Source organism: Tamandua tetradactyla, chromosome 15 (assembly GCF_023851605.1).
Source record: "Tamandua tetradactyla isolate mTamTet1 chromosome 15, mTamTet1.pri, whole genome shotgun sequence".
Classification (NCBI taxonomy): domain Eukaryota; kingdom Metazoa; phylum Chordata; class Mammalia; order Pilosa; family Myrmecophagidae; genus Tamandua; species Tamandua tetradactyla.
The window spans coordinates 65,449,574-65,465,418 of NC_135341.1; the positions used below are offsets into that span (position 1 = coordinate 65,449,574).

At 39.9% G+C, this 15,845-nt stretch overlaps 1 long non-coding RNA gene across 1 annotated transcript in view; it reads left to right on the forward strand.

Annotated features, from left to right (window-relative positions):
- The window catches only part of LOC143658023 (uncharacterized), a 61,513-nt gene extending 50,150 nt beyond the window's left edge, over positions 1-11,363 (forward strand). Inside the window, exon 3 of the long non-coding RNA XR_013163074.1 lies at positions 11,257-11,363. This is a non-coding gene — a long non-coding RNA (uncharacterized LOC143658023). The remainder of the gene's footprint in view (positions 1-11,256) is intronic.
- Positions 11,364-15,845: the final 4,482 nt, after the last annotated feature.

The following is a 15,845-nucleotide window of genomic DNA, read 5'->3' on the forward strand; positions in this document are numbered from 1 at the left end:
CCCTGGCTTAATGCCTTCCAATAACTTCTTCTCATTTTGAGAAAAAACTGTACATTCTTTACTCTTTCCTACGAGCCCAGCGCCTGGCTTCCCTTCCCTTTTTGACTTCTCGTGCCTTTCCCCCCAGATCCACTGCGGTAGTCACACTTGTCTTCTGCCAGTCCTAGAATGGATCATTTTCTGCGTTAGGGACTTCACACTTCTGGTTTCCTCTGTCCTTACAGATTTTCGCATGCCTGCCTCCTCCTGATCCTTTGGAATTCTGCTTAAATGTCACCTTCTAGAGTGCTGTTTGCTGACACCTACTGAATGTAGCTCTGTCTCCTCCCATTATTCTTCATCCTAGCAATCTGTTTATTTCTTCTTAGTATTTATCACAAGCTGTAATTACTTTGTTCATTATCTGTCTTCTGTATTTGAATGTGCAGTAGAGCAGGAACCTTATCTTTATTACTGCTGCATAGCACACTTCTGGGCAAAAAGTATGTGTACAGGACATATTTGTTGAATGAATGAGTTCATTATGCTTATGGAACATGGCTGGGTCCATTGTGGCCCTGGAGTAGCAGCTGCGGAAACAGTTTTTAAAACTTAGTCTCCTACCTCAGTGATTTTTGCTCATGGTTTCAAGAGCCACTTTCTGATCCCCACATAATAATACACACTCTATCCTTACTGCCCCCAGAAGAGGCAGTAAATGCTGCAAAATGAAATCTTAAGGAGCCATCAGATAGATTATTAGCAGCATTACTAGACAAACAAAATTAAAATGAAGGAAAACATGCCAGCATCTCCCACTGCTATCTGTGTTTTTTGACCTAGGAGTACATGAGCTTGTATTTGAGGAGTAGCATCTTGAGCCCCATCAGTTGGTCTCACTTCCCATGGAATCACCAGCATCACCACTGGGTTTTGGAGGTGCTGATAGAACTGTCTTTCAGTGCGCCCATCTCTCTGATGCAGGAGGGCATCCTGGGAACCACAAGCTCGTTTGAAACTCCCTGCCCTTCTTCCATATAAAGGTCATAGAGAAGGCCAAGGCACTTGAGTCTTCACTCCTCCAGTGGCCCAACTTCTTTGAGTAGAGATAAGCAGATCTTCTGCAATTGTGAGTGCTCATGGAAAAGTCCTAGCTCTTCTAAGACTTATCCTAAAAATCATTAAACTTGGTTTTCTCCCAAGCTTATCATTTCACTTTGTACATATATTTCTTCTATGTTTTTATATTTATAAAACATAAACATAAACACTTCTATGTATATGTTTCTAAATTTTCTGTAATAACTGATAATTATTCGACTTTCCTCATTTTGTCCTTCTTTGGAATTTTTTTCATGGTTGTACATTTATTTACCCAGAAAATAAATACTTGCTTTCTGGAATTGTACTCATGGAAGATTCCCTAAAGAAATAATGAAATAAAGAAAGATCCTTTCACAGGAAGCAAGTTGACACAATATCCATTAGGATGACCATTCCAAAAACTGTACGTAGATATTTTAGATTTTTCAGAACAATAAAAGAAGTTAATGCTTGAGTGTATTCTGTTTATTACTCTCAAGGACTGCTTTGGCAGGATGTGGTATTAAAAAAAATCCTTGAATTTATGAGAAACTTGGCAAAAAGCAACAATGGTTGAAATAGAGTACCATTTTAGCTCACAGGCCTCAGCTTAATGGGGAACAGAGATGCCCAGACACTGTGTGATTCGCTTACAAGGATGTGATGAGAGAGACCTCAGATGTTTTAATCTGCAGCTTTGTTCTACACAGGATTTAGTAGCTGATGAAAACTACCAAGATGTATATGGTTTCTGATGAAAGATGTATAGCTGTATATAGTTAAGATGTATGTGGTTTCTGATGATATTAATCATGTGATGCTGATATATTAGTAATTTACAATATTCACGACTAAAAGAAAATGGCACTTGGTGGAACTTGCATCTTTAGCTTAGGTGTCACTTTTATTTCCAGGTATATGTGGCATTATATTTCAAGGCATATGGTAAAATTGCTTGCAAAATTGGCCCTTATTCTTCACGCGCTCCTGTACACATTTTCTTTGCAAGGGGAGTTTGCGAGAGGTAGAGTATATATTTCTGCTGTTTGAATCTAGGTTGATCTTATCACTTGCTTTGGCCAGCAGAAGGTGGCAGAAGTGACATGGATCAGTTCCAGGTCTAGGCCTCAAAAGGCCTATTATGTATCTTTTCTTCCTCATATTTTTCTTACTTCAACATGAACGAGTCTGGGCTAGCCTGCTGGAGGATGAGATCATTTGTAGGAGAGCAGAGCTTTCCCAGCTGAGGACACCCTTGACCAGCCAGTTCTTAGCCAAACAATTGATTGCAGCTAGTGAACAAGTCTGGCCAAACCTGTGTCAGACCAGAAGCACTGCTCGGCCGGCCTGTAGAATGAGTAATAATAATAAGTGTTATTGTTTAAAGCCACTTAATTTTGGGTTGGTTTGTTACACAGCATTATTGTGGTAATAAGTAACTTATATAAAATTGGACTTGTGTTTCTGAAACAGCGTGCTTATATAGTTATAGATACTGGTAATTTTGTGGCTTTGGGGTATATAGTAACTCCGTAGTTTTAATTAATAGTGGTTTTGTGGTTCTAGGTATTGGAGACTCAATGATGATGGTACTTGGAAGTATTTATGGTGATGTGGATAATATTTGTGACTTTTGATGCTGACGGTACCTGTGCTTTTGATGATTATGCTTTTAGGTGGTTGTAGGTATTGGTAAACACCTGGTATCACTACCCATATGATCTTTTGGTAAACTTAGGTTTTCTTCGAGGTTGCCACAGTTTGATAACCAAATGACATCCTTCACTGTTAAGTTTATAAGACAGCTAAATGTACATTAGACTTGATTTCTTGCCAGACTGGTAAGTTGAGATATTGGTGGTATACAGAAACAGGCAAATACACATACACATACACACGGCGGGAAGAATGAGGGATTTCTTGATATTGCACTGTATATGTGAAGGTCAGCCTTGGCCTTGCCAATCTGTGTCTAATTGGCTTGCATGCCAGAAGTGGATATCTGCTTTCATCTCTTCTCATGTTTTTGCAGAAAAAACTCCTTTTCTAGGACCCAGTGTAGCATCTACAAGAAGGACTGATAGAACTGGCAAAAAGAATCTGACCACTTATTTTCCTTGGTAAAATGTGTCCAGTGATGAAAGACAGAGTGATGGGGAGCAAGGTGGAACACTCCACACATGGTACCCCAACCAGAAGAAACCTGACCCCATCACTGAAAAAGCCTTGCTCTTCAGGAGGAAACTGACTCTGCTTGCATGTGTTTTCCACATAATTTCTTTGCCAGTACATCCATCTGAACAATGTGCCACCAGTGCCTCTCTAAGAATCCCTATGTTTTCTGAGGTTATTTTCACCTTTGTTCACTTTGTGGATAAATGGTTATAAAGCCCTTTCCCTTTTGCGTGAGTTTTTGACATTTGGTTAACTAGTTCTCCTGGTAAGTAGACAGTGACAAATGTCAACCACGTTTCTAGGCAGTATTGCTGCGAAAAAAATGACCCTGGATCAGCCAATTGCATCTGGACTGTGAGGGACTATAAATGCTTGATGAGAGGATGCTTTGGGTTACCATGAGAGTTGTGTCTCATATCTGAGCCTATCTCCTGCATGAAACTTGAAAGCTATGGATCCTGTTGGTTTAGCAGCAGGCCAGGATGGATCCTGTACCTGCTTGAAGTTAGTCTCCTCTTCCTGCACCTACGTTGTTAGACTACTACAAGGACTCCCATAGAAAAAGAGCATCTTTCTGACAAGCCTTGGTTTTGGCCAATAATCTAGTAGATGGATGATAAGTGTGACCTACAGTAGTCTTATGAATCTGATTGTTTTGTTGAACTAAGAAGGTCTTTGGAGGGTGTTGCTGACTTGGCTGTCTCCCTTAGGTTTAGCTATTGATACACTTAAGATATTTTCTGGTCTGAGAGGATTCATGACAGCTGTTCTGGGCTGTGTATGTGTGTGTGTTTGGGGATGATTCATCGTTCATGAGATACACACCAGGAGATAAAGGGATAAGATGCCATGTTCATCTCATGTTTCCAGACCATGGTACTTCAAAGGAAAAAACTTGTACAACTGTGATCTCTTCGTTCTGACTAATACAGATTATATAAAGTGGGGTTTCCTGGGAAGGAGGCTGAGGACTGTGGAGAGGAATATGTTGCTACAAGTACTGACCAAATATGGTTATTTCTTATTGCAACCAAAGCAGTCACAATATGAAGCTCTTAGGACCCCCAAGCTCAGCTGTAGGAAAAGCATGAGAAGTAACTGGGATCTTGTGACCCAGCTTAGGCATGTCTTGAACAAAGTAAAGGCCCCTTTTTGGTTTGTCTGGAAAAGTTCTAGCCCCACTCCCATGAATATCTTTCCCTTGCCTAGAGAGAGTATGCAGATCTAGGCAGGTTGAGAGGTTGAGACATCAAAGCAAGTAGCTTTGGTATCTATCCTGGATTGAGTCCATGTGTTCCCACTTCTCACCTCCTTTGTCCTGGCATGTATATGATCTTACTCCATTTACCCAGGGTCTCATAGTCTATCCTGTTTTCTCTTTCTTGACCTTCTTCAGTAACTCCAGGTCCTGGCTTGTCTCCTTTGTTTTTTGATTTAGCACATGGCAGTGATTTCATGATTACTTATTTCTGGTGGACCTCAGTGTTCCTCAGAGTAGATTATGGAGGACCATCACTTGTCAAGGCTTTATTCTCCATAGATTGGGTGCCAGGCAGGTGGCCTTTGGTGATGGTGATTTTTGAGCTGCAGGCAAGAGAAGTCCAACAAACTGAATTAAGCAAAAAGTTCCATGACTGAAATATTAGTGAGATTCAAGTGTTACAATAATGCCCTTTAGAATTTTTTGCCACTTCTAGGCTCCGTTTTACTTTGTGCTGGCCTCATTCTCTGGCAGGCTTTCCCTAAGAAGAGCCAGAGATGGCCACCAGCAGCTCCAGGCTTTCAGTTTACCAGCTCAGCAACCGTTCCAGCCAGTGTGCTATGGCCTACATGCACTGCCCTGACATAGAACACATGGCTTCCTGGACAGTCAGAGATGGCCAGGCCTGGATCACGTGGTCACCCAGGAGCAGAAAGTTAAGAACCTAGAAGCATATAACCTGAGATTGGCTTCCCAAAGAAAAATTTAGGGGCTGGGTCCACTACAGTATCCCTGAGTATCTAGAAAGAAAGAGGAAATTTAAGGATTTGCCCTCATTTAATATTGTCTTGATTACTTGCAGTGATTGGAAAATGCAAAGTCAAAGAAAAGACATGGTCAAAGATAAGGGCTTAAATGTTGAAAAACCTTAATATATGATGGGGTGTAGGTAAGGCAGATGTGTGAAAAATTTTAACTAGGGAGGAAAATTATAAATGCCATGATGTAGGCATAAATCCATAGCTTGTAATAAACAGCACTGATAGGATTAACTCAGAAAACATTTGAGAATCCTGATATTCTTGGCTTCCATCCAGCAGAGCTGAGTGCCTTGAACTTTAATGTGCACACAGGTCACCGAGGCATCTTCTAAAATGCAGGTTCTGATTCAGTTGGTTGGGAGAGGAGCCTGGGATTCTGCATTTCTGATACTGGTGGTTTCTCTTGAAGCTAGTAGTTCAGGGATCTTGCGTTGAGTTGCAAGGCAGTAGAGGGCGAGGTCATGGCACAGCTTGTAGCAACCTTCTGTTTCTTAAAGGAGAGATATTAATAGCTATCCCCCAGGGAGATTTGGGTGTCCGTAGAGGTAGCACCCCTAGTGCCGTGCAGGGTGTGGGAAAGGCTGTTGGAGGGGTCTGTTCCAAATGACTTTGACTGGTGGGGCAGGTTGCCTGACCCTGGAATGCTAATCCTGGCCGTTTCTTTTTGTGCTGCCGCAGGGTTTGCAAAAGCACATTATACTGCTAAATGAATTATACACAGTGAGATAATCACAGGCCTCCACTGCCAATGGGCAGCTCCCACAGGAATGAATTTGGAGAGGAAGAATATTAAAAATATAGCCAAACTGCGGGATAATATGTAACCAGAAATATTTTCAAAGTGGGCTATAAAAGGATGTTTGGAGAAAGTTAATTTTAAAATGTGTGCTCTCACTCGATTGCGTGGACTCCCTAGACAGTTGAGAATACTGTTCCTCCCCCTGCTGCAGTTCTCCCCCAGGCTGTACTGGGAAAATATTGATTTGTCTCCTTGACTTGCTAAGCTGTAAGTCCCACACCAACAAGTTTTAACTTGCCAATTTCAATTTTCATAGCATAGTCATAATCAGATCCAGCTTACAGCAGGGAACCCGGTTTATTCTAAATTTGATCGTCTTGTTTATTTTAGAAGAGTAAGTGGTCATGCTTTTCAAAATATTTGACGAAATGTTTGAGCCCAGAACCAAAAGTGTTAATTAATAAAATAAAAAAATCTTGGAGGTATATAAACTTGAAGAATTCAGGACATATTGCAATTTAGCTTTTGTCAGTTGGTCATCAGTCATTTTGATTTCAAAGGCATAAATTAGAATTTATGACATAGACAAATATGTGTAAAAAGGAAAAGTCCAGTGATATTTTAGGTTACTTTTTTTCTAGCATCAAATAGTTTCTGAAAGGGATAGAAGGTACTTATAACCACTAAATTAGCAGTTTTTCACTTTTTGTCTTAAATGACAAAAATAATGCAACTAGTATAATGCATATTAAATGGCTTCAACAAACCATGTGTTCAGTCCTAGCTCACCTGACCTGTCTTTGGATCTGTTGCTTTTGGAAGGATGGAGGAGTCATTGTTGCATAGCTGGGACTTCAGTATGCTTCTGTGCCTGTTTGCACCTGACACTAGAGTGCGGGAAAACTCAAAGTTTAGAGTGACTTTGAGAAATGAAGAATGATTTGGTAACTCCAGGGTTACCTCCAAGCCCTGAGCTTTTGCTTGTGATGGGTCCATATTCAGTTTATCTCCTTTCTGCTCGGGTTTTCTCGTTCAATGGACATAAAAATACAAAGCTGTCTCGTTGTTTATGTCTCACAGATACGATTTGCACATACTTTGCAAATAAGGTCTGGAAAATGAGATAGTATGTAGTCTTCATAATTAGGCAGGTTACACTTGTCAAGGAGTTCTACCCTGACTGCCTTATTTCATATTGACTGTGCCTCGCCCCATCCCACTGCACCTCAGTCTCCCTGATTCTGAGCTGTTTTCTCCATAGCATTTCACATCTTCTAACATACTTTGCCATCTCTATATTTATTATGTTCGTTGTCTGTCTCCCTTTCTAGAATGTCAGCTCCACCAGAGCAGGGATCGTTGTTTTGCTCGCTAAGGCAGCCTGTGTTTCTGGAACAGTGGTAGGCATTGATAGGTCTTCCATAAAGGAATAAATGAATACTTTTTTTTTTTAACTTTTGGAATAAGCCAAATCTCATTTTCTCAGACTAGGTTAAAATTGAAATAACAGCTATTTATACGATGTCTGAAATACTAGAAAGATTTTCGGAATGCTCTCTCTTAAATTTTTTACACATGATGAAAAACTTTTTTTTTTTCATGGAACGAAAGGGGCCTTTAAATATGGCAAGGGTCAGGGTTCATTTGAAAATAGCAAAAATCTGATTCCCATATACATCAGTGAGCTATTCTCAAAGGATTCAGTTAAGCCAGAGTTTTCCAACCTTGATGCTATTGATATTTTGGACTGGATAATTCTTTATTTTGTGTGTGGGGACTGTCCTGTACATTATTTAATAGCATCCCTAGTTTATACCTACTAAAGGCTGGTGACAGTGCCTCTCCCCCTCCCCCAGTTGTGACAACCAAAAATGCCTCCAGGCATTGCCAAATGTTCCCTTGTGAGCTACTTAGTTAAACCAATCAGTCTAATTTTAAATAGGCTCATTTTTCTTGCAAAGATTTATTTTTAGTCATTTAAGAGAAAACAATTGTCTCTTATCAAGCCCCCAGCTATGTGCACATCCTAACCCTGGGAACCTGTGTACATGTTACTTTACATGGCCAAGAGGAGTTTGTGGTTGCGAGGAAGGTTAAGGACCTGAAGGTGGGGAGTTTATCCTATATTATCCAGGTGGGCTCAATCTAATCACAAGTGTCCTTAAAAGTAGAGAGAATCTTTTCAAGCGGTAATGAGAGATACAATGACAGAAGAGGGGTGAGAGAGATGCAGTGTGACAAAAACTCAGCCTAGTGTTGCTGACTTTGAAGTTGAAGGAAAGGGGTCGTGAACCAAGGAGCGCGATAGCTTCTAGAAGCTGGCAATGGCCTTCTCTTCACTTGACAGCAACAAAATGGGGACCTTGGTCCCAACTTCAAACAGCTGAATTCTGCCCACAGTCTGAGTAAACAAAAACAGGATCTTCCTCTCGAGCCCACGGAGAGGCATGTAGCCCTACTGACATCTTGATTTTAGTCTGATAAAACACATGTCAGACCCCTGACCTGTAAGAAAATAAATTTGAATTTGTCACTAAATTTGTTATACCAGTAATAGAAAACTGGTATAATTTATCATGTCAAGACTTTTATATATGAACTCTTTCCATTTTCTCATTTTTCAGATGATGAAACAGAGAACACAAGTTAATTTCCCAAGGATGCACAACTAGTAAATGGTAAAACTAGGATTAGAGTCTCCAAAATCCATGACCTTCATCCCTACACTAAATGGTCCCCTTAGCTGGGTCAAGATTGTGAATGGTCCAGAGCATTCTAACTATTGCTGATTTGCAGAGTACAAGTCTGAGACCTGTATTCAAATTCTGACTGCTACTTATCAGCTGTTGTGTCTTGAATGATGTATCAACCCCAAAGGATTGGTTTCCTCATGTCTAAAAATGTTATTATGTTTTCCCCAAGATTTCCTTGAAGATTAAAATGGACAATGAATTCAAATGTACTTTATCTTACACAGGGCACTGTGCAAGTATGCGGTGTCATTTTTAAACTGTTGTACTACCTGTGGAAAAAAGAATTCAAGTGAGTGTTGTTCGGATAGCTCCTCCCAGACCTTCTTCTATGTAGGTTTAATGAGTGTCCCTTTTGGAACTCAACAGCAACGTATGAAGTATTCTTTAACTGAGAAGAGCAAGAGAATACATAAAAGTCAGTGCTTCTTTCTGTTTCCTTCTAAAAGTCAATTCACATGTATTTTATTGTTTGAATCCCCCATGGAGGCATTTCCAAGTGTGGTGTTCATAACATTGGCGGGAAGAACAGCAGCTGTTAGAAGAAAAAGAAGGGGAAATGCCTCCTCTGATTTAGCTTGTCCGGTTTATTATGGGATACGAGTGAAAAACAAATAAAAAAGGACTATTTACTTGTGGTAAAGTTAACAAGACAGCTTTCCCACAGTAAAGCAATGTGTTCCGAGAATCTGTGGTTCCATGTAACGTTCTTCCAGGGATACAAAGTGTTTATTTTGCTTTGAAACTCTGCAAGCTTTTCCTCTCTTAATATCTACCCTCACAAATGATAGTCTTTGTATGTAAGATAACAGAAGTTTCAAGTGACTTAAAAGTGTCTACCAGTCTGATTAAATTTGCTCCAACTGTGCCCCTTGGAGGGGATTTTTGAAATGACTCCCGCTCTACAGTCAAATTCCCAGTGAAGACAAATTTAGTATCAACATGGGGTGCTGAGATTTTTTTTTACAGATGTTACCAAAATAATATTGCCTACCAATTCTCTCATCAGCACGCCATTCATATGCCATCTCCTATCTAGAATGTCCTCTCCTTACTTCTCCATCTAGGGTACTTCTATTCAAACTTCCAGTCCTAGCTCAAATTTCACCTCTTTGTGAAACCTCACCCACCTTTCCCAGATTTTGTGATCCAGTTTCATGTGTGTGCTTGTAAAACCTTATTCAGATCTCAAATACACTTTTTACTATTGTATATAATAATGTTTTGTTTACCATTTTATGTAATAATGGTTTGTGAATTTTTTCAGTGATAGTTTTATATTCAGAATTGTACCCGATACATAGCAGGTATCTAATATTTTAATGAATTCCAGTTCAAAGTGTGTGTGTGTGGGGGTGGGGTGGTGCCTGGGATAGTGCTTGATCATAGCTATCATTTATTTAGAAACTTCTCTAAGCCAGTAACTTGATATTATTTCACTTATACTCAGTAACCCTAATATATGATAGGTATTTATGTTCCCAAATTATGGATGAAGAACTTTTAAGGCCTGAGACTAGGTAGTTTGCCCATGGTCGTTTGGTTCGGAAGGGGCAGGAGAAGTTTCAAACTAAGGTGGATGATGTGTGTTCATATGGAGGGTAAGGCCTCTTATAGTCCAAAGGCAAAGTGGGAAGGAGTGGACATTTGCCTTCTCCTTTATATTTCATCTCCCTTTCTTCTCTTTCCTCATCTGCCTCTGTTATGTGCGTTCTGTATACCCACCAAGGCCTGGTATGGTAGATTGAATCATTGCTCGTAATTCTTCTCACCATCTCTGTGAATTCTCAATCCATATGTATATTTTTTGTGGTATCTCCCACCTCGGTGAAAAGAGCATTGTTCCCTACCACATTGATTTTGGGCCTGGCCACGTTACCTGCTTGGGTCAGTGGGCTGGTGGTCGGAAATGGCAGTCGTCTGATTCTGAGCTGAGCCCTCAAGAGTTACTGTGTGTTATGCATTTCTGGTCACCCTTTTCCTGGTTCACTCTGAGAAGAACTTGCCCTAAGTAACTACAGGCCCAAGAAGGGTGAAAAACTTCCCCTGTAGTTTGAAGCTGATCTGTTTGAACTTACTTGTAGACCCAGCAGTGAGAAAAATAAATGCATGCTTTATTGTAAGCTACTGAGATTTTGGAGTTGTTTGTTACACAGAAAGAAATGACTGCATTATACTCGGCCTCCAAAAAGCACTCTGTAACACCTGACCTCATCAATCAAAATGGGAAGGCCATTCACATTTATTTAGCTGACACAAGAGTATAAGCTCCAGAATGGCACCCTAGAGTCTGGCATATAATAAGAGCAGAAAAATGAAGGTGAAAACATTTTGCAAATTGTCACAAGTTTTCTCTGAATAAAAGTTTTTCCCACTCTCTTCTTGCTGCCCACTCTTTTGCTGCTTTAATGAGACTTCTACTTCCTTCTTTAAAGCCTGCTGTCTAATTCTAGTCTCTAGGATGTGTCTTGAAGTACTGTCCTACACTCCACTTCTTTTTCTTTCCAGAGGAAAAGAATCTCCCTGAAGGTGCATCTCTTCTACCATTGTGGCTCTTGCCACCTCCTACCATGTGACCCCACATGATGCAAAAGTATGGATCTGTGTCAACCCCACATTTAACTTATGTTTGTAGCTCCTCCTTCTCTAGGGTTCAGATACCAGTCTGGGGAGGGAGCAATGTCCAGTGCACCAGCCTTTCAGATAGAGCTCTCTCCATGTTTCATTCCTTCTACTCCATCACACTCATTTTCCCCCATTTTCTTCTGATTGTACACATCTTCTTCCCTGTCCATCCTACCGCCTCCTTCCAGTTTATAATCAGCTTTTTGAAACAAGTCTTGTGTTTTCTCTTTAAACCTTTTGCTACATATATGAAACTTCATTGAGTTCTCATAATGACAAAGATAGGAATTACTTTTCTTTATCTTTCAGATAAAATAGTCTGGTTCATGGGATTGAAAGTTAAGTTGGAATCCCAGGTCTGTCTGAACCTAGCCAATAGATCTGTTTTTTAAACACTCTCTAGAAGCTGAACTTTTTGTTCCCAGGTTAAATCTTATCTGAAGCCCTTTATCCACAAGAACATGTTATGCTGCAAGTAATAGAACCCTAACTCAAGCTGGTTGAGTGAAGAGAAAACAAGAAATCCTATGTAACAAAAAGTCCAGAGGTAGCAAAAACTTTGGCATGGTTCTTGAGGGCTCCACCTCCACTTCTACAGATCTCTTTTGGCTCTGCCCTCCTCTGCGTGCTGACTTTACCTTTGGACTGAGAGCAAGATGGCAGGAGTAGTTCCAGGAATGTCAGCAGTGTTGGTCATTCTCATCTTTTGAAGGAGGAAAGATTCCCAGGAGTTCCCCATCAGACTTTATGCCTTATTGGCTACACCTGGTCACATGTTAGGTTTAAACAAATCATTAACAAGGGCGATAGACTCTGATTGGCATATACTAAGCAAGATTTCTCCAGAGCTGAAGATAGACCTTCCTTTGCCCTCTGTGGTGGTAAAATCCTAAAATGGCCGACAAGATTCCTGCCCCCTAGTGTTCATATGTTGTGTAGTCTCCTATCCTTGAGTGCGGGTGGAACCTGTGAATATGATAGGATAATTCATTCCCTTGATTAGATTAGATGGTGACTGGTGATGGAATACTCAGTCCTGTGATTATGTTGTATAAGATTCCAACATAGCACATCGGAGAGAGATTTGAAGTGTGAGAGAGATTTGTCTTGAGGGCGATTATCTGCCACTGGCTTTGAAGATGAAGAGGGCCATGTGACAATGACCTGAGCATGGCCTGTAGATGTTGACAGCAGAAAACCAGAAACCAAAAGGAACTGAATTCTTCCAGAAATCTGAATGAACTTGGAAGCAGATTTTTTCCAGACCTCCCGAAGAGAATTGCTTAGCTAACATGCTAATTTCAGCCTGTGAAACCTGAGCAGAGAATCAACCCATGACATGCCCAGACTTCTGACCGGCTAATACATACATGTTGTTTTAAACTAAGTAATTTGTATGCAGCAATAGGAAATATAAATCATAAGGAACTAGTAGCCTGAATGGACTTGGAAGAGGACAGTGTGCTTCAGATGAGGCCACAGTCCCAGCCAACACCTTCATTTCAGCCTGTGAGACCCTGAGTAGAAAACTCGGTTCCACTGCCCAAACTCTGACCTATAGAAACTGTAAGGTAATAAATTTTTTAAAAATTCTCTCTGTTTGTGGTAATTTCCTACATAGCAATATGTAACCAATACCACTCTTCCCCTCCCTCCCACAAGGTTACATTGGGGGTAGAGAAATGAACATGAACCCTATCCAAATAAAGGAGAGAGTAGATGTTGGGTATAAAACAGAAAACAGCAATATTTTATTAGCATAATTTTGTCTATACAAATTCATAAGTATTATAGTAACATTTAAAGCTAATAAATGAAAACCATAGGACTTTTCATGAGAATAGAATATATGAAGCAGTTATGAATGACAATTGCTGCATTCAATTATTTTTCTGTTTTATTTGGGTTGCACAGATCAGGACAATCCTGATTCACATTCACATACATTTAGTAATTGTGTTAGTTAGATTCAGTTGTCAACTTGGCCAGGTGAGCATACCTAGTTCTGTCGCTGCGGACACAAACCAATGGTACGTGAATCTCATCTGTTGCTGATTACATCTGCAGTCGGCTAGGAGGCGTGTCTGCTGCAGTGAGTGACGTTTGATTTAATTGGCTGGTGCTTAAATGAGAGAACGCAATGTAGCACAGCCTACATCTCGGCATTCCTCATTTCAGCACTAGCAGCTCAGCCCAGGCCTTTGGAGATGCAGAAAGAAGTCACCCCGGGGAAGGTTGTTGGAACCCAGGGGCCTGGAGAGAAGACCAGCAGAGACCATCTTGTGCCTTCCATGTAAGAAAGAACCTCACTGGAAAGTTAGCTGCCTTTCCTCTGAAGAACCAACAAAATAAATCCCCTTTTATTAAAAGCCAATCCATCTCTGGTGTGTTGCATTCTGGCAGCTAGCAAACTAGAACAGTAATCATGAAGTCAATTGAAAAATTTTGTGTTGTAGTCATGTATAGGCTTGAATAAAAAGGTAAAATACTATAGTGTTATGACTTCTGTAATCACTGATATAGTTACAGGAAGTCTAATTAAACAAAAAGAAATTGAATTTTTATACCAGGATTTGCATAAAATCCATTTTCTTGTATGTTTAATGCATTGTCATCTCTAGAGTTTTTCAGGTTGATGTGATGTTTAAGCGTGTATGTTGATTTTATTACAATATTTAAAATGAATATATAAATTTGTTGAAAAAATAAAATTTGAGTTAAGACTCTGTATACCCTAGAGTTTCATAGAAAATAATCTGAAAACTTCTACTTATATCCCATAATTTTAAACAACTGTTCATCCTTATATATAGCTAACCTTACTTGGAGAAAGCCAAATTACTTAAACAAATAAATGCACACTTCATGTTAAGGTGTTGGAAGCTAAAATCCTGGTGGGGAGAAGAGATTCAAGTCTTGGGAGATGGCCCTGTCCAGCTCAACTCCTGGGACTGATAGCCTCTCTTTGTAAGGCAGTCAAGTGGTAATTTCTTGTACCCAGTATTCTACATGTAGAACCCATCTGAGATGAAACAGACAAATGTGATCTTTTCACACTCTGGAGTTGATTCAGCCTCATCAAGCATTGCAACTGGAGGCAACTTATTCATACAGTGAATGAAATGTGGAAAAAACTTAATTTTCTGGCCTGTTCAGAAGACTGCATGCCAAGATATCTATGAAGTTTTTAGCACAGTGCCTGGAACCTATGCATCCTCAAGAAAATGACTAGCCCATCATCCCTTATCCAAAACCTTTGGGGCTAGAGGGTATTTTTTGGAATTTAGAAACTTTGGGATTTTAGAATTTGGTGCAGGTAACATATAACAAATTTGGTGCAGGTAACATATAACACCACAGCACGCCATAATGAAATGTATTAATAGTTAATGTCATTGTAAGTGGTGTAAGTAAACATTATAAACTCCCTCCCCCTACATTGGGGACATTTTGTAATAAAAGGATTATAAAAGGGTTATAAAAATTGAGAATTAGAAACATAAATGCACCTGCTCACACAGGAGTCCCAAAGTAAATGAAAGAAAAGCTAACAGAGTTGAATAATCCAATAACAATAATTGAAGACTTCAGTACCCCACTCAAAATAATTAATGGAACAATTAGATAGAAAATCAACAAGGATATAGAAGATCTAGATACATACTAAAGGTTCCCAGACTTTTAGCCCAAGTTTGATTTGGATTATCCCAGGTCTACCCACACAATACTGGATTTCCTTGCTTGTTAACTTAGGTCCGGGAATCCCTGGGTGGCACATGAATGGCTTTTAGGGGATCCATGCATCCTACAAAATAACATGCAAACTTTCTTGTGCATGAATGCATTTGGGGTGGGTATGTTCAAGCTTTCATCAGTCAGTTAACATATATCCTTTTCAGGATGTATTGTGAGTCAGGTACTGGGCTAAAAGTTAAGACAGCAGCGAACAAGATAGTTTTCAACCTTGTATTTTACTAGTGGTGGAATGGAGTGAACCATTTCAACAGAAAAACATAAATAAGATTATTTTGTATACTGAAGCATACTCTGAAGAAAATAAAATAGTTTAATGTGATAGGTATTGACTTTGGGGACCGCTATTTAGCTGGGGGAGTTAAGGAAGACTTCTCTTAGGAGATGGCATTTGAAGAATAAACACAGAAGAAGGAAGAGATGGTATTAATGTTTTGACATGGGAACATACTTGCTATTTCAAGGTGCCAACTGAAGACCAGAATGTATGGTGCCCAGCAACCAAATGGGAGACTGAGAGATGAGATTTTAGAGTAGGCAGGGGTCAGATTAAGGAGGATGTGGCAGACTATGTTTCAGGATTTGGATTTCCTTATAGCTACAATGATAAGCCACTTGAGGGTTTGAAGCAGAGATTTATTTTGGCCACCATGTGAAGAATGGTCTGGAGAGATGAGGAGATTGGGATAGCAGCTAGGATTAATTTCTGTAGTCCAGAT